General features: G+C 37.6%; 1 protein-coding gene across 2 annotated transcripts in view; it reads right to left on the bottom strand.

Moving 5' to 3' along the window:
• Nucleotides 1-19,487, bottom strand: part of SH3BGRL (SH3 domain binding glutamate rich protein like) — a 136,670-nt gene that overhangs the window by 4,931 nt on the left and 112,252 nt on the right. The gene's annotated exons all lie outside the window — the stretch shown is intronic.

Below are 19,487 nucleotides of genomic sequence, written 5' to 3'. Positions count from 1 at the left end.
AGAGATAGCTGCCATTATTCCTGGGTGGAGCCTGCCTCTCATGTAGCCTACAGGAGGGAGCCATCTTTCCAGTGTTGAACCCATACCCACAGGGCTAAATCAGGGACTGCATTGGTCTGGCAAAATCCACACATGCACACACCATTTTGCCCAGCTAGTGTGGCACTGACTGGGGCACTCTCAATTCCTGGGTAGCCAGTCCTGCCCCACAAGCAACTGGAAGCTTATACAGCAGCAGATGGCCCACAGAGGCCTGGGAAACTTTCAGTGGGGGGGTTCACCAACAACATGTGCCTACAGCCTTTCTGGATGGTTCTCAGGATCTGGGGGCTGAAAGCAAGGGGTGGCTGGCCCCTGGTGTTTTGTGGGGATATATCAGAGTGCCCATAGGCTCAGCACTGGTGCAAGAACTCAACCTGCATTAACTGTAAAAACCACCAGCCACACCCTGTGAATCCCTGGGACCCCATCCCGCCCAACTAGTGCAGTATTCAAAAGGGCACTCTCCGTTCCTAGGCAGCAAGTCCTGCCCCACAAGCTGCTGGAAGCTTCTACAATAGCAGGATGGTCCACAACAGCCTGGGAAACTTTCGGTGGCAGACAGTCAGCGCCAGCTCGTGTTGCAATATTTCTTGGGTGGCACAAGGGATCTGTGGGCCTGAGGCAAACGACAGCTGGCTGCAGTATTCTCAGGGCATTTCTCAGAGTGGCCATAGGAGCAGAACTGGCCCAAGAACTGAATGTGCATTAACTTTGTGGAAACCATTGGCCACACCCCATGAATTCCTGGAGCCTTGACCCACATAATTCAGGTGGCATCACCAGGGTCACTGTTAACATGATCAAAGAACCCAGCCAACACACCTAAGGAGGCTCTTCCAGTGGCTGAGCATTATGGGCAGCCAGCAGGTGGCAACAGTCCTAGGGGGCCTTGGCCCTTTTGTTAAGATGCCCCAGGCCTCAGTTGACAGTGAAGCCACCCCACAAGAAGCCAGTTTAAACACAGGAGACAACTGATTGCATATATTTATTTAGATCCTACCAGATAGCCAGCCCAAGGCCGATCACAAGCAAGGTTGAAATGGCCCTGAATGGAAGCCCCTCCCAAGAGGCATCAGAAACAACACACCCAGAGGCCAGCCTCAGATCATACCAGAGAATTACCAGGTTAGACCCACAAGTGGTAAACCCAAAGCGGGGGTCTCAATAGGCACAAGAACAGGAGGGGCACACCTCTTGTGAGGGGGCAGCCCCCACACAGCAGCTCATACACTGTGGTCACAGCCAATCCTCACAACCAGTCAGCCTGAGAGTCAATCTACCTACTGACACACCAAAAGCAATTCAGGCTCAACTGAAAAAGGAGAATATACACAACAAACAAAAAAGACATACCTGGAACACACGCACAGGTGATCAGGGAGACTGAGCCCTGGACCACACAAAATATCTACTACATAAGGCCACCCAACAAAGACTGAGAGGCATAGGAGACCTATCTAATACATAGGAGAAAACACAGAGAGGCAGCCAGAATGAGGAAACGAAGAAACATGTACCAAATAAAAGAACAAGAGAAACCTCCAGAAAAAGAACTAAATGAAATGGAGGCAACCAACCTACCAGAGACAGTTTAAACTATTGATTATAAGAATGCTTAAGGAACTTAGTGAGAACTTCGACAAAGATATAAGCTTAAAGAAGGACATAGAAACCATAAAAAGAGCCAGTCAGAAATAAGAAATACAGTAATTGAAATGAAGAATACACTAGAAGGAATCAACAGCAGATTAGATGAAGCAGAGGGTCAAACCAGAGATTTAAAAGATAAGATAGCCGAAAACATGCAGATGGAATAACAAAAAGAAAAAAAAAGCATTAAAAACAAAACAAACAAACAAAAAAAACGAAGATAGATTAAGCGACCTCTGGAACAACATCAAGAGTAACAATGTCATATCATAGGAGTACCAGAAGGAGAACAGAGGGTGCAAGAGGTCAATAACCTATTCAAAGAATTAATGACTGAAAAATTATCTAACCTAGAGAAGGAAATAGACATACAACACCAGCAAGTGCAGAGAGTCCAAACAAGATAAACCCAAACACGCCCACACCAATATACATTACAATTAAAATGGAAACACTTAAAGACAAAAAGAGAATTCTAAAAGCAGCAAAAGAAAGACAACTAGTTACTTACAAGGGAGCTCCCATTATACTATCAGCTGATTTCTCAACACAAACATTGCAGGACAGAAGGGAGTGGCAGGAAATATTCAAAGTGATGAAAAGCAAGGGTGTACAACAAAGACTACTGTACCTATCAAGTCTATCACTTAAAATTAAAGGAGTGATAGAGTTTCTCAGACAAAAAAGAAAGAAAGAAAAAAAGAAAGAAAGGAAGGAAGGAAGGAAGAAAGAAAGAAAGAAGAAAAAAGCTAAAGTAATTCATTACCACCAAACCAGTATTACAAGAAATGCTAAAGGGACTTCTTTAACAAGAAGAGGGAGAAAACAAACAAACAAAAGAAGATCAAGATTATAAATAATAAAATGGTAACAACTGTGTTCCAATCAATAATTAGTTTAAATGTAAATGGACTAAATGCTCTAATCAAAAGACATTAGGTAGCAGAATGGACAAGGAAACAAGACTCATACATATGCTGTCTACAAGAGACCCAGCTCAGATCGAGAGACACACATACACTGAAAGTAAACAGATGGAAAAAGATATTTTATACCAATGGAAGCAACAAGAAAGCTTGGTTAGCAACACTTATATTAGACAAAATAGACTTTAAAACAAAGACAATAACAAGAGACAAAGAAGGACATTACATAATGATAAAGGGATCAATCCAAGAAGAGTATGTAACCCTAGTAAACATCTAAACACCCAATATAAGAGGAACTAAACATATAAAACAAATATTGGCTGACATAAAGGGAGAGATTGACAGTAACAAAATCATAGAAGTGGACTTTAAGAACCCACTGACATCAATGGATATATCTTCCAGATAGAAAGTGAGTAGAAGGAATGGAATAATAAAGATCAGAGTGAAAATAAAAATTAAAAAAATACAAAACATCAACGAAACCAAGAGCTTTTTTTTTTTTTTGTAAAAATAAACAATATTAGTAAAACATTGACCAGACTCATCATGAAAAAAAGAGAGTGGACCCAAATAAGTAAAATCAGAAACAAAAGAAAAGTGACAACAGAAACCACAAAAATACTAAAAAACAAAAATAAAAAATAAGAAAATACTATGAGGAACTATTTGCCAACAAATTGAACAATCTGGAAGAAATGGATAAATTCCTAGAAGCAAACAATTTTCCAAGGCTAATTCAAGAAGATCCAGAAAATCTGAACTGATTACTACTAATGAAATCATATCAGTAATCAACAAACTCCCAAACAAAAGTCCTGGACCAGATGGATTCACAGGTGAATTTTACCAAACATTCAAGAAAGAATTAAAACCTTTTCTTCTCAAACTATTCCAAAAAATTCAAGAGGAGGCAAGGCTCCCAACCTCATTCTATGAGGCCACCTTTAGCCTGATTCAAAGACCAGACAAAGACATTAAATAAAAAACAAAAAAAATTACAGTCTTGATATCCCTATTGAACATAGATGTAAAAACCTCAACAAAATATTAGCAAACGGAGTTCAGCAATACATTAAATAGATCATACACCATGATCAAGTGGGATTTATTCCTGGTATGCAAGGTTGGTTAAGTATCCCCAAATCAATTAACATGATATGCCCTATAAACAAAATGAAAAATAAAAATCATATGATCATATCAATAGATGCAAAAAAAGTGTTTGACAAAATCCAGCATCTATTTATGGTAAAATCTCTCAGCAAGGTCGGAATAGAGGGAACCTATCTCAACATAATAAAGACCACCTGAGACAAGCCCATAACTAACATCATACTCAATGTGGAAAAATTAAAAGCATTCCCCTTAAGAACAAGAGCAAAAGAAGGATGTCTACTTTCACAATTTTAATTCAACATATTACTGGAAGTCCTAACCATAGAAGTCAGACACACACACAAAGAAAGAAATAAAAGGCATCCAAATTGGAAAAGAAGAAGTAAAATTGTCATTTGCAGATAACATGAGGCTATGCATAGAGACCCCTAAAAATTCAAACAAAAAGTTATTGGAACTGATGCAGGAATTCACTAAACTAGCAGGATACAATTTTTATATTCAGAAATAAGTAGCATTTTCTTACACTAATAATGAACTATCAGAAAGAGAAATTAAGAAAAAAATCCCATTTACAAATGCAAGGAATAAATTAGACCAAGGAAGTAAAAGATCTGTACTCAGAAAATTATAAGACATTGAATATGAATAGAATTACCATATGACCCAGCAATCCCTCTGTTGGGTATCTACCAAAAAAATCTGAAACCATTTACCCATAAAGACATGTGTGATCCAATGTTCACTACAGCTTTATTTATGGTGGCCAAGACATGGAAACAAACAAAATGTCCTTCGATAGATGAATGGATAAAGAAGTTGTGGTATATATACACAATGGAATACTATTCGGTGGTAAGAAAAGATGAAATAGGACCATTTGTGACAACATGGATGGATCTTGAAATTATAATGCTAAGCGAAATAAGTCAGACAGAAAAAGCAGAGAACCATAAGCTTTCACTGATATGTGGTATATAAACCAAAAACAACAAAAGAACAAGACAAACAAATGAGAAACAAAAACTCATAGACACAGACAACAGTTTAGTGGTTACCAGAGGGTAAAGGGGATGGAGGGGCGTAGATGAGGCTAAAGGGGATCAAATATATGGTGATGGAAGGAGAACTGACTCTGGGTGGTGAACACACAATGGGATTTATAGATGATGTAATATAGAATTGTACACCTGAAATCTATGTAACTTTATTAATAATTGTCACCCCAATAAACATTGAAAAAAAAAAAGAAAAAAATCAGATCAGAACTAAATGAAATAGAGAACAAAAAGACACTAGAAAAAATTAATGCAACAGAGATCTGGTTCTTTCAAAAGATTAATGAAACTGACAAAACTTTAGATAGACTCACTAAGATAAAAAGAGAGAAGACACTAATTAACAAAATCAGAAATGAAAAAGGGGAAGTTATCACGGATGCCACAGAAAAAGAAAGGTTCATCCAAGAAAATTGTGAAGGACTATATGCCACCAAATTCAATAACCTAGAAGAAATGGGCATGTTCTTAGAAACATATAGCCTTCCTAGGTTGAATCACGGAGAACTGGAAAATCTAAATATACCAGTCACCAGTAAGGAAACTGAATCAGTCATCCAAAACCTTCCCAAAAGCAAAAGTCTGGGACCAGAAGACTTCACTAGAGAGTTCTTACAAACATTCAAAAAGGATCTAATACCTGTCCTACTCAAACTCTTCCAAAGAGTTGAAGAAGAGGCAATGATCCCTAACTTATTTTATGAGGCCAACATTACCCTGATATCAAAACTTGGTAAGCATACTACAGAAAAAAGAAAATTACAGACCAATATCTCTGATGAATACTGATGCAAAAATCCTAAACTTGATACTAGCAAATCAAATACAACAATGCATTATAAAGATAATACATCATGATCAAGTGGGTTTCATCCCTCAGACACAAAGATGTTTCAATATATGCAAAGCGATCAATGTGATACACCACATAAAGAGAATAAAAGACTGACTCTGGGTGATGAACACACAATGGGATTTATAGATGATGTAATACAGAATTGTACACCTGAAATCTATGTAATTTTACTAACAATTGTCACCTCAATAAATTTAATAATAAAAAAAATCATATGATTATATCAATAGATACAGAGAAAGCATTTTAGAAGATACAATATCCATTTATGATTAAAACACTTAATAAAATGGGTATAGAAGGAAAATATCATAATATTATACAGGCCATATATGACAAACACTCAGCTGGCATCATAATCAATGATGGAAAAATGAAGTCCTTCACTCTATATTCAGGAACAAGACAGGGTTTTCCCCTATCACCACTGCTATGCAACACAGTATTGGAAGTCCTAGCCAGGGCAATCAGGCAAGAGAAAGAAATAAAAAGCATCTGAATTGGGATTGAAGAAGATATATGTTCACGTTTTGCAAATGTCATGACACTTTGTATACAAAACCCTAAAGACGCCACCGAAAAGCCATTAGAAACAACAAAAGAGTACAGTACAGTGGCTTGCTACATAATCAATGTACAAAAATCTTTTGTATTCCTATACACTAACAATGAAATTCCAGAAAAACAAATGAAAAAAAATTCCTTTTGCAATTGCAACAAAAACAATAAAATATTTAGGAATAAACTTAACAAAGAATGTGAAAGATCTATACACTAAAAACTACAAGACAGTTTTACAAGAAATCGAAGACACAAATAAATGGAAAGACATTCCATGCTCATGGATTGGAAGAATAAACATAGTTAAAATGGCCATACCACCCAAAGCAATATACGTATTTTATGCAATCCCCATCAAAATCCCACAGGCATTTTTAAAGAAATAGGAAAAAAAAATCATCAGATTTGTATGAATCCACAAAAAACCCCGAACACCAAAGCAATCCTAAGAAAAAAGAATAATGCTGGAGGTATCACACTCCCCAACTTCAACTTGTACTACAGAGCAAATATAATCAAAACAGTATGGCACTGGCAAAAAAACAGACACACAGACCAGTGGAATAAAATTGAGAACCCAGAAATAAACCCACATAAATATGGACAGATAATCTTTGACAAAGAAGCCAAAAACATACAATGAAGAAAAGACAGCATCTTCAATAAATGGTGCTGGGAGAATTGGAAAGCCACGTGCATAAGAATGAAACTAAACTGCTGTCACCATGTACCAAAATTAATTCAAACTGGATCAAAGACCTAAACATAAGACCTGAAACGTAAGACCTGAAACAATAAATTGCATAGAAGAAAACATACTAAGAAGAATCACAAACCTATGCACTTTGGATTCAGAGTATTTTATGAATTTGACCTCAAAGGCAAGGGAAGTAAAAGCTAAAATAAATGAATGCGTCTCAATCAGACTAAAACGCCATTGTACAGCAAAAGTAACCATCAACAATATACAAAGGCAACCAACCGAATGGGAGAATATATTTGCAAACTATGCCTCAGATAATGTCCAAAATACATAATGAACTCATACAACTCAACAACAGAAAAACAAACAATCCAGTTAAAAAATAGGCAGAGGAGCTGAGGAGACATTTCTCGAAAGAGGATATACAGATGGCCAATACACATATAAAAAAATGCTCAACATCACTAATCATCAGAAAAATGCAATTAAAAAAACAGAAGGGATATCATATCACTGCAGTTAGAATGGCTATCATCAACAAGACAAATATTAACAAGTGTTGGAGAGGCTGTGGAAAAAAAGGAACACTCATACACTGTTGGTAGAAATGCAGATTAGTGCAGCCACTATGGAAGGCAGTGTGGAGCAATAGTTTAGTGGTTGCCAGAGGGTAATGGGGGCGGGCGGTGGGGGGTGGGAGATGAGGGTAAGGGGGATCGAATATATGGTGATGGAAGGAGAACTGACTCTGGGTGGTGAACACACAATGGGATTTATAGATGATGTAATACAGAATTGTACACCTGAAATCTATGTAATTTTACTAACAATTGTCACCCCAATAAATTTAATTAAAAAAAAAAATTTAAGAATAGAATTATCATATGACCCAGCAATCACTCTCCTGGATATTTACCAAAAAAATCCGAAAACATTTATCCATAAAGATATATGTGCTCCGATGTTTATTTCAGCTTTATTTGTGGTGGCCAAGACATGGAAACAACCATGGAAACAACCAAAGTGTCCTTCGATAGATGATTAGATAAACAATATAATGGAACAGTATTCTGCCATAAGAAAGATGAAATATTACCATTTGTGACAACGTGTATGGTCTGGAGATTATTATGCGAATCAACATAATTCAGACAGAAGAAGTCAGGAACCATAAGATTTCACTGATATGTGGGATATGAAACTGAAAGCAACAAAGCATCAAAGGAACAAGACAAACAAATAAAGAAACAAAAACTCATAGAAATAGACAATAGTTTAGTGGTTACCAGAGGGTAAGGGGGATGGTGGTGTTAGATGAGGGTAAATGGGATGAAATATATGGTGTTGGAAGGGTAACTGACTCTGGGTGGTAAACACAGAATGTGATATATAGATGATGTATTACAGAATTGTACCCTTGAAACCTATGTAACTTTACTAACCATTGTCACCCAATAAACTTTAATAATAAAAAAAAGAAACTGTAGTACATTTATACAATGGAGTATTACTCTGCCATAAAAAAAGAATGAAATCGTACCATTTGCAGCAGCATGGATGGACGTAGAGCATATTATGCTAAGTGAAATAAGTCATACAGAGAAAGACAAATGCCATAAGATCTTACTTATATGTGGAATCTAAAGAATGGAATAAACAAGCAAACAAAACAGAAACAGACCCACAGATACAGAGACAAACTGATGGTTGCTAGATGGGATGGGCATGGGGGAGATAGTGAAGAGATAGAAAGTAGAAATTGGTAATCACAAAACAGTCATAGGGATGTGAAATACCATACGAGGAGTATAATCAATAATATTGTAAAGACTATGTAGAGTGTGTGATGGGTATCGGACTTACTGGGGGGATCATTTCATAGATTATATAAATATCTTACCATTGCAGTGTACACCTGAAAGTGATATAAAAATGTTGAATGTCAATTGTGTGTATATGTGTGTGTGTGTGTGTGTGTATACACACATATATATGTACACAATTGACATATATATATATATACACACATATATATGATAACAGGATGTAAAGTACAGCATAAGATATCTAGTCAAAGCTATTGTAATAGCTATGCAGGATATCACAGGGGAAGTAGACTTGGTATTCACTTTGTGAAGGGTGTAAAAGTCTAATTATGCTGTTTTGTACATCTGAAACTAATAATTTTTCTTTTTAGAAAAAGAAGAATCAGTCACTCAGAAGGAAAAAAAGTGAAAATCAATTGTAGCCTATTATACAAATATAACCATTTAGTTGCATTGAGGTAGCTCTTCTTTCAGCTGCAAATATACATTTATGGAAACAGAATCATACAACGTATGCTGTTTTACAAATAACATAATGGATATATTTTAATAAAAATATGAATTAAAAAGTAAGAATTAATAAAGTTAAAATATGCATGCTACCCAAAACAATCTATAGATTCACCTCTACACTATCAAAATACCAATGGCATTTTTCACAGAACGAGAACACATGATCCTAAAATTTATATGGAATCATAAAAGATCCCAAATAGTCATGGGAATCTTGGGAATGAATAACAAAGCTGGAGGTATCATAGTTACCTGATATCAAACTATACTACAAGGCTATGGTAATCAAAACAGCATGGTATTGGCATAAAAACAGAACCATATTTGGAGATCAATGGAACACAATAGAGAGCCCAGAAATAAATCCATGCCTGTATAATCATTTAATCTATGGTAAAGGAAGGAAGGAAGAATATACATTAGGGTAAAGACAGTCTATTCAATAAATTCCTCTGGGAACACCAGTCAGATACATGCAAATAGATGAAACTGGACCACCTTCTTACATCATATACAAGAATAAACTCAAACCGGATTAAAGACTTAAAAGTAAAACCCAAAACCATGAAACTCCTAGAAGAAAATATAGGAAGTAAACTGTCACTCAATACCCTTAGAAATATTTTTGCTGATCTATCTTCTTGGGAAAGGGAAACAAAAGAAAAAAAAATAAACGAATGGAACTAAATCAAACTAAAAAGCTTTTTCACAGCAAAGGAAACATCAACAAAATGAAAAGATATCCTACTGAATGGGAGAAGATGTTCGCGAATGATACATTTGATAAGGGGGTCAATATCCAAAATTCATAAAAACCTCATACAACTCAACACCAAAATAAACAAGCAATCCAATAAAAAAATTGGCAGAGGACTTGTATAGACATTTCTATAAAGAGGACATACAGATGGCCAATAGACATATGCAAAGATGCTCAACATCACTAATTATCAGAGAATGCAAACAAAAACCACATTGAGATATCACCTCACTCCTGTAAGCATGGCCATCATCAATAAATCAACAAAGAAGTGTTGGTAAGGAGTGGAGAAAAGGGAAACTTCTTGCACTGTTGGTGGGATTGCAAATTGGTGTAGTCACTATGCAAAACAGTATGGAGGTTCCTCATAAAAAATAAAGACACAACTACCTTATAAGCCAGCAATTCCACTCATGGGTATTTATCCAAAGAAATCCAAAACACAAATTCAAAAAGATATATGCACCCCTATGTTTACTGCAATACTAGTCACAATAGACAAACATGGAAACAACCGAAATGTCCACCATAGATGATTGGATAAAGAGTTGGTATATATACACAATGGAATATTACTCTGACATAAAAGGAATGAAATCTTACCATTTGCAACAATATGGATGGACCTACAGTTTATCATGCTGTTAAATACGTGAAATAAGTCAGACTGAGAAAGAGAAATACCATATGACTCACTTATATGTGGAATCTAAAGAACAAAATAAACAAACAAAACAGAAACAGACCATAGATACAGAGAACAAACTGATAGTTACTAGATGGGAGGGGCTAAGAGACGATGAGAAAAGTGAAGGGATTAAGAAGTACAAATTGGTAGTTACAAAATAGTCATGGGGATTTATATTGAAGCATGGGGAATATAGTCAATAATATTGGAAAAACTGTGTGGTGCCAGATGGGTGCTAGACTTGTTGGGGGGGGTCACTTCATAAATTATATAGATGCCTGTGCACAGCACTCTATGCCTGAAACTAATATAAAATGGTACTGAACATCAACTATAATTAAAAAGTCTATAAATAATTTAAAAAATTTTAATAGAAATAAAAAGAGTATATTTATTCAAAATGAACTAACTGGTCAACCTCCTTGGGGGCAGACAAGCTATCTTCTGTAATGCTAGAATTCTGGAAAGGGGAGTAAAGAGGCAAAGCTTATTGGATGCAATTTAATGTGGGTTTGAAGATACGCTGTTCTTCTTCCTGTGGGGCAGAAACTATAACATGGGTTATTCCATATCACACAGAATTTAAACATGTCTCTGGGCAAGCAGCTTTCTCTACAGTGCAAAGAAGCCAATTGTTTGTCAGTAAGAGATTGCTTATTATAGCATGATGCTGTTGTTCCAGTTTCCCATTATTTCACTTCCATTATTTATTAAGGTAGAGATGTCCTCAGAACCTATGGTAGACCAGATATTAGCTAGGTATGCTTTGAGCTATAAGAATAGGAAATCTGTGCTGTGTGAGAATGAGATTTACATGAAATATGAGCAAAGGAGCAAACAAGCCACTAAACAGTTTCAATCTGGGGATCAAAGAAAGCCACACATAATGGAATTTGGTTAGGCTTTCTTTCCACTGTCATTCCCTAAGTCACCAAGAATGCTCCAAAAGTAACAACCACATTGCCTAAATTTGACTACGACATATGATCAATAGACAACCTACTTTGAAAACACAGCAAATGTCTATACCTGACCTTAATTTGATTTAAACAGATGTAGATAAGCTTGGCATTCTGCCTGACTTAATTAGATGTAAAAAGCACTCATAATTTGCTGGCTTCTCTAGAGATTGTCTCATTAACAGATCTCCAGTTACAGGGTTCTTTTCTAGCATGTACAATTCCTAGCACTTGTAGGATCTGCAGGTATCAAGTTTAGAGCCTCTCAAGCCTTTGGTGACCCTAAATTTGAGGCCCACCCCAAGAAACATCAGAATTTCTTTTATTTAGGGATTTTTTTTAACAGTCAGAATGCTTTAGAACCACTGGGATCTCCATAAGGATTCAGTCAAAGTATCATTATGTGTACTCCAAATGGTAACAAAGGAGCAAACCTGAAAAAACAGGCGTATATGAGCAGTCTCCCATACTCTCTGAGCTCACTGTTCAAAAGTGGAACTAACTGGATCTCGATACCAATTCCATATTGAGACATATGACCTATAAACTATTCAAGGAAAATAACCAATACACATCATATCCACAATTCAGCTAGTTGGAAGTAACCTCAAAAAGCTAGGTAAAAGAATCCAACAGTCATACAAGAGGTATTTCTTACTATCATCAAACCAACAAAAACAATGCATGTCAGTTTTTAAATTCATGTGAAGGAAACTACGTCTTCAGCTTTATTGAAATCTGATCATAAAATGCTGCACAGGGAAATCTAGTTGTCTCTGTAAGTATTTTGGGATCAAAGTATATTATCATTTGTTGGCCTTGTACTTACAAGCATAAACAGATTTGTAACTCTGAGAGAAAAGAACATGCGTTTCTCAATTAAGCCAGATTAATTTATTCACAAATATGAACTGAGCATCTACTACATTCCAATAACCGTTCTTGGTGCTAAGAATACAAGAGTAAACAAAACAGACTATGATATAGTCTGCTTCTTCTATAGAAATTTGCTTGAGGAAAAATAGATACTTTATTTACATCTCTGTGATTCTAACATTAATCCAGAATGTATTCTACCATATATTGGTATCATATTATTTATCATTTCATGGAACTGTGTTTTAGTTATTCACATATATAGCATAAGCTCTTTGAGAACAAAAATTGTTCTTATAAATTTTGTATCTTCTATATCAGAGCCTTGCCTATGCAGTTAGGGTAGATATTTCAGTCACCTTCCAGTCTGGAAATAGGAACCTAAGCCATAGTTCAGTGTTTGGCAACAGGAGGTAATTGTTCCCCTAGGCCCTAGGGGAATCTGGCAAAGTCTAGAGACATATTTGGTTTTTCACAACTAGGAGGGTGCTACTGGTGCTGCTACTCAAGGATAGAAGCCAAGGGTGCTGCTAAACATCCTACAATGTGCAGGGCAGCCCCCCAACAAAAAAGCATCGCCCAACCCAAGATGTCAGTAGTGCCAAGGTTGAGAAGCCTTGCAGTAGTTTAAACAAGGGAATTTAATATGAAGAACTAGGTACAAAAGATTAAACAGCTAAAGGCAAACCGGTGATGGTGAGGCAACCCAGAGATTAGCAACAGCAGGAAGCTGCTACGACATCTAGGGCAGAAGGAAAAGTGGAGAAGGTAGTATTACAGAACCCAGGAGCTGCGGTACCTGTTAGAGCTGGTACCATAAAGAAGATTCAGCCACTGTACAGACACTCCAGAAGCAGAAAGGAGGGGAATACTTCGGCTTCTCCTTTCCTCCTGTCCTCCACTCTTCCAACCAGTACCTACTATTATGGGCCAAATCTAAAAGGCAGCCAGTTGACAATGTAGACTAGGAAATTTAATTTCCTGAGGTCAGGCCCCCATAATACAGAATGGAGAAGAAATGAATAAATATGGAATCTTTGAATAACAGGAAAATGAACAATGCAGTGGTTAAATACAAAGAAGAAGAGCTTCACAGTAAGACAGATTTAGGTTTAAATTCTAGCTGCATCACTTACTAATTGTGTGATTTAGGAAATCAGTTAAACTTTTCTAGGCCTCAGTTACTTTATCAATAAAATAAGATTAACCATATCTACCTCCTGGGATTAGCATGAGAACTGACAGATATAATACACATAAAACAAGTAACACAATACCTCACATGTAATATGTTTTGTATGAATGGTGGCTACATACTCTTCTAAAAATACAGGGAAAAATCTTAATTCATTTTTTTTCCTTTTTTTAATTAAAGTTCATTGGGATGACAATTGTTAGTAAATTTACATAGATTATAGGTGTAAAATTCTGTAATACATCATCTATATATCATATTGTGTGTTCAACACCAAGAATCAGTTCTCTTTCCATCACCATATATTTGACCCCTTTACCCTCATCTCCCACCCCCACCCCCCTTACCCTCTGGTAACTCATCTGTGTCTGCGTTTTTGTATCTTCATTTGTTTGCCTTGCACTTTTGTTGTTTTCGGTTTTATATACCACATGTCAGTAAAATCATATGGTTCTCTACTTTTTCTGTCTGACTTATTTCGCTTGGTATTATAATATCAAGATTCATCCATGTTGTCACAAATGGTACTATTTCATCTTTTCTTACTGCAGAATAGTATTCCATTGTGTATATATACCACACTTCTTTATCCATTCATCTGTCGAAGGACACTTTGGTTGTTTCCATGTGTTGGCCACATTAAATAAAGCTGCAATGAACACTGGAGCACATATGTCTTTATGGATAAATGTTTCCATATCGAAGGGATAGAGATACCCTGGAGAGGGACAGCTGGATCATGTGGTAATTCTATTTTTAATTTTTTGAGGAACCTCCACACTGCCTTCCATAGTGGTTGCACCAATCTGCATTTCCACCAACAGTGTATGAGTGTTCCCTTTTTTCCACAGCCTCTCAAACACTTGTTACTGTTTGTATTGTTGATAATAGCCATCCTACCTGGTGTGAGATGGTATCTCATTGCGGTTTTTATTTACATTTCTCTGATGATTAGTGATGTTGAGCATTTTTTCATATGTATATTGGCCATATGTATGTCTTCTTTGGAGAAATGTCTATTCAGGTCCTCAGCCCATTTTTCAATGGTATTGTTGTTTTTGTTGCTGTTGTTGAGTTGTATGAGTTCCTTATATATTTTGGATATTAGCCCTGTATCGGAGGTATTGTTTGCAAAAATCTTCTCCTATTGGGTTGGCTGCCACTTTATTTTGTCAATGGTTTCTTTCGCTGTGCAAAAACTTGTTAGTTTGATATAGTCCCATTCATTTATTTTAGCTTTCACTTCCCTTGCCTTTGGAATCAAATTCATAAAATGCTCTTTGAACCCAAGATAAGTTTAATGCCTATGTTTTCTTCTATGCAGTTTATTGTTTCAGGTCTTATGTTTGGATCTTTGATTCATTTTGAATTAATTTTGATATAGGGTGACAGATAGCAGTCTAGGGTCACTCTTTTGCACGTGGCTTTCCAATTCGCCCAGCACCATTTATTGAAGAGGCTGTCTTTTCTCCATTGTATGTTTTTGGCTCCTTTGTAGAAAATTATCTGTCCATAGTTATGTGATTTTATTTCTGGGTTCTCAACTCTATTCCATTGGTCTGTATGTCTGTTTTTCCGCCAATACCTTACTGTTTTAATTATTGTTGCTCTGTAGTACAATCTGAAGTCAGAGAGCATGATACCTCCAGCACTGTTCTTTTTCCTTAGGATTGCTTTGGCTATTTGGGGTCTTTTGTGGTTCCATAAAAATCTCATGATTGTTTGTTCTATTTCTTTAAAAATTGCATTGGGATTTTGATGGGGATTGCATTAATTAGGCATATTGTTCTGGGTAATATGGCCATTTTAACTATGTTGATTCTTCCAATTCATGAACATCGAATGTCTTTCTATTTCTTTGTGTCTTCTTCAATTTCTTTTAATAATGTGTTATAGTTTTCAGCATATAGGTCTTTCACAGCCTTGATTAACTTTATTCCTAGGTATTTTATTCTTTTTCTTGGAATTGCAAAAGGAATTGTTTTATTTATTTCTTTTTCTGAGATTTGTTAGTTTATAGGAATGCAATGGACTTTCGTACACTGATTTTGTAGCTGGCAACTTGACTGTATTCGTTGATTGTTTCTAATAGCTTTTTGGTGGAGTCTTTAGGGTTTTCTATATATAGCATCATGTCATCTGCAAAAACTGACAATTTAACTTCTTCACTCCCAATTTGGAAGCCTTTTATTTCTTTCTGTTGCCTGATTGCTCTGGCTAATAGTAAAAAGCAGAAGTGATAGGGGACAGCCCTGTCATGTTCCTGAATGTACAGCAAAGAGCTTCAGTTTTTCACTGTTAATTATGATATTAGCTGAGTGTTTCTCAAATATGGTCTTCATTATGTTATGGTATTTTCCTTCTATACCTATTTTATTAAGTAAGTGTTTCTTATTAAGTAAGTATGATTTCTGTCTTGTATTTTGTTTATGTGGTGCATGACATCGATCAATTTGCGTATTTTGAACCATCCTTGTGCCCCTGGGATGAACTCCACTTGAATGTGATATATAATCTTTTCAATGCATTCTTGCATTCGATTCGCTAGAATTTTGTTGAGGATTTTTTGCATCTTTGTTCATCACAGACATTGGTCTGTAATTTTCATTTTTTGTGTTATCCTTACCAAGTTTGGGTATCAGTGTAATTAATGTTGGTCTCATAAAATGAGTTAGGGAGTATTGTCTCTACTTCGGTTTTTTGGAAGAGTTTGAGTAGGACAGGAATTAGATCCTCTTTGAATGTTTGGTAGAATTCACTAGTGAAGCCATCTGGTCCCAGACTTTTGCTTTTGGGACGGTATGAGATGACTGATTCAATTTCCTTACTGGTGATCAGTCTATTTAAATTTTTCAATTCTTCTTGATTCAGCCTAGGAAGGCTATATGTTTCTAAGAACTTTTTCATTTCTTCTAGGTTATTGAATTTGGTGGCATATAGTCCTTCATAGGATTCTTGGATGGTCCTTTGTATTTCTGTCACATCTGTGATAACTACCCCTCTTTCATTTCTTATTCCATCTGTGTCATTTCCAGATTCAGATCTTTGATGTCACTGATTCTTTCCTCCATGTTGTCAGCTCTATTATGTAAGCTGGCTATTTCATTCTTCGATTCTTTTATTGGGCTCTTAATCTCCAGAAATTCAACTTGGTTCTTTTTTAAAATTTTCAATCTCTTTGGTAAAATGTTCATTTTGTTCTTTGATTGCGTTTCTGAGTTCATTAAGCTGCCTGTCTGTATTTTCTTGCATCTCATTGAGTTATTTTAAGAAGTGCAATCTTCAATTCTCTGTCATTTAAGTCACATATTTCCATGTCTTTAAGTTCATTTTCTGGAGACTTCTCATTTTCTTTATGAGCTGTCTTGTTGCCTTGGTTATTCATGGCAATTACTGATTTATTATTTGTCTTCCTAGACATCTACAGGAGTGGCTTCTGCATCAAGTTGATAGGAAGAGGTCTTTCTTTTGTTTTCCAATAGGTGTTGGTAGAATGTTTTATTTTCTCTCCGACTGCAGCCTTTTTTTCTTTCTCACACAGTAGTGCTATGTTTTCTCTGCACAATTCCAGCTTCTCACACAATGGGGAGATTCCCTGGGAGACAGGCTTCTCCTCTGTTAATAGTTCACCTGTGTCACAGGGTGCAGTGTCCTTGTGGGTATGAGGAGAACTTTTGAAGTTCCAAAGGTCTTCCTGCACCAGATTCAGAGCCCGTATGTTTCAGCAGTTCCATTTACTCCTGCAGGGATCTGCCCAGATAGGTGGGGCCAGGGGCGGGCTGAGTTGTGAGAAGTGGCCCAGAGCAATGGTGGCAACCACCACAACAGCCAGTCCTGCTTCCACAGCGCTCTCCCCTTTGCCGAAACTAGTTGGCTGCGAATCTGTGTCTGTGGTCCACAGTTCTCAGAACAGCAAATATTCTGTTATTTTGATCTGACACTGCTACTGTTCTGCCTCTAGCACCGGGTAGGTGGGGGTGGGGCAAACTCTGGGAGAGTAGGGAGGGGGCGGCTAGTCTCAGTGCCTAAGGCTTCCCGTCTCTGCTCGGCAGTGAGGGCTTAAACCACTGTTTTCAGCCTTCTTCCCTCAGTCTTTTCTCCGAGGTCTCTGCCTTAAGCGTTGGGTTCAGCCATACTATATGCTGTCCTCTCAGCCCTGTGGGCCATAAACGGAGCCCTAGCAGTCCGAGTTCTTCCCTCTCCCGCAGCTGCGGTAGTTCTGGGATGCAGAGAGCTTGGAGCACTGAGCTAGGTCTGCGTCCTGCGCCCGCGCGGCTCTGTCTCCACACTTCTCCCTTCCCTCCTGCCCTGCTCGCGGGATTAGCCCATCTTTAGGTGAATTCAGTAGTGGGCCTCTTCATCTTGCCTGTCTGCTGTGCAAGGAGTCCTTTGCGGAGTTATAGTTTTTCGATTAGTTGTAAATTCCAGGGGAGATTTACAGAGACCCACCTCACGCCGCCATTTTGATGACGTCTGTATATTCTGTTCTTTTGATATGATAATGCTACCATTCCACTTGTAGCACTGGGAAGGTAGAGTTGGGGCAAGCTCTGGGAGAGTAGGGAAGGGTAGGCTAGGCTCCGAGTCTAAGCCTTCCATCCTCTGTTTGTCAGTGAGTGCTTAAACCACCATTTTCACCCTTCTTCCCTCAGTCTTTGCTCCAATGTCTCTGCTGTAAACATTGGGTTCAGCTGTGTTATATGCTGATCCCTTAGAAGGGACTGTGGACCATAACAGAGCACTAGCAGTCTGAATTCTTCCCTCTCCCATGGTTGCAGTAGCTCCAGAATGCAGGGAGCTTGGATCGCCGAGCTCCGGTCTGCATCCTGCTGCCCTGTGGCCCTCGTCTCCACATTTCTTGCTTCCCTCCCCTGCTGCTCGCCCAATTTGCCCACATGTAGATGATTTTAGTTCCACCTCTCTTAGTCTTGCCTGTCTGCTGCACAGGGAGCCCTCTGTGGAATTATAGTTGTTCAATTTATTGTAAATTCCAGGGGAGATTTCAAGAGGCTCACCTCTTGCCACCATTTCTATGACATCATCTAATTTCTTCTTTAAAAAAAACCTTAATTCTTGTTGTTATTAAACTCCCAAGTCAATGCCTAGTGCACAGCAAGCACTCACTAGAAGCTGGATTCCTTTTCCACTATGAAATATTTACTTGTTTGTTTGAGTCTCACCTCCTGTTCCCTCTTTTCCATATTCCCATTTCTCAGTGATACTTCCCTAATTTCCATAATATATCCCATTCCCTTGCAGTGTGGCTTTTGAGGGAGAAACAAACCAGGCAAATGTGTCTTCTTAAATGTTACCCTTATAACCCTAAATGTGTTTGTTTTCAAAAGTCAAACAAATTGAAATGTCTGCTTTAAAAAGGAGAGGCTAAGACAATACATGCTGGTTTAGATTGGACTATATGAACTCTGAGGCCTCCTCCAACCCGTGAGATTCACTAATTTGCATAAAGTTCAAACAGAGTTTTTGTTTGACTCTATGACACAAATAGTGTGGGGACAGAGCCCGAGAGCAGTTTTCAGGCTCTCGGCCTCACATGGAGGTGTGCTGGCTCGGGTAGTAGATGGCCGTCAGCTGTGGCTAGTTGGCCGTCAGCTGTAACCATTGAGCCATTGGCCACTAATATAACTGCTGCAGTTACGTTGGGGAGTCAAGGAGAGTCAAGGGAAGTCAGAGAGTTCGTCGGTTGGCAGAAAAGTGGACAGCAGGTCACATGTCGTGTGAATCCAGCCTCCAG

Source organism: Rhinolophus sinicus, chromosome 18 (assembly GCF_057876585.1).
Source record: "Rhinolophus sinicus isolate RSI-liver-muscle chromosome 18, RSI-T2T, whole genome shotgun sequence".
Classification (NCBI taxonomy): domain Eukaryota; kingdom Metazoa; phylum Chordata; class Mammalia; order Chiroptera; family Rhinolophidae; genus Rhinolophus; species Rhinolophus sinicus.
This window is presented reverse-complemented; position numbering and strand designations above follow the sequence as displayed.